Raw genomic sequence first — 947 nt, forward strand, 5'->3', positions numbered from 1 at the left:
TTTGGATTCAGTAGTGGAAGGTCATGTGTTTCTAACTTGTTGATCTTTTACGCAAGAGCGATTGACATGGTACAGGAGAGAGATGGTTGGGTGGATTGCGTATACTTAGACGAAAGCGTTTGACAAGGTACCCCATAAGAGACTAATGTGGAAACTAGAATATATAGGAGGACTGAAGGGGAAACTTCTGGAATGGATGAGAGACTTTTTGAGACGCAGACAAATGAGGACAGAAATAAAGGATAGGATGTCTGGATGGAGGGAAGTAACAAGTGGAGTCCCTCAAGGCTCGGTGTTGGCGCCAGAAATGTTCCTCATCATTCATTCATTAATTGCCAGACACCATGTATCCGAAAGGGGGTGGCCAAGGGCTTAGAGTTCATTGTTTTACAGGGAGGGGCACTAATCCTCCACCAACCCCACACACATAGGGAGAACGTTATGCCAACAGCATCTGGTGTTCCCAGGTGGTCACCCATCCAAGTACTAACCAGACCCAACGTTGCTTAACTTCGCTTATCGGATGGGAAGCGGTGTACTCAGCGTGGTATGGCTTGATTTATGTAAATGATATGGTAGATGGAGTGAACAGTTATGCAAGTCTGTTTGCTGCTGATGTAAAGATCTTGAGGAAGGTAGAGGTTGAGGAGGATTGTAAAATGCTGCAGGAGGATTTGAATAGGATACATGATTGGAGCCGGACGTGGGAAATTAAATTTAATGTAAAGAAATGTAAAATATTGGAAATGGGTAAAAGTACCAGGAGGTCATCACTGAATTATTTGTTGGGTAATGAATTAATCACAAAAATGAGAGAAGAGAAAGATTTGGGAGTGCTGGTCCAAGATAGTTTGTCACCAGAAAAGCACATTAACAAGATAGTAGGAGAGACTTATAAACTCTTGACTAACATAAGAGTAGCATTTCATTATATGGATGAGGAGATG

General features: G+C 42.3%; 1 pseudogene; it reads right to left on the bottom strand.

Annotated features, from left to right (window-relative positions):
* Positions 1 to 442: 442 nt before the first annotated feature.
* On the bottom strand, positions 443 to 559 carry LOC145410835 (5S ribosomal RNA; annotated as a pseudogene).
* Between the last annotated feature and the right edge of the window lie 388 nt (positions 560 to 947).

Source organism: Coenobita brevimanus, chromosome 86 (assembly GCF_032717465.1).
Source record: "Coenobita brevimanus isolate Jiangsu-jjx chromosome 86, ASM3271746v2, whole genome shotgun sequence".
NCBI lineage: Eukaryota > Metazoa > Arthropoda > Malacostraca > Decapoda > Coenobitidae > Coenobita > Coenobita brevimanus.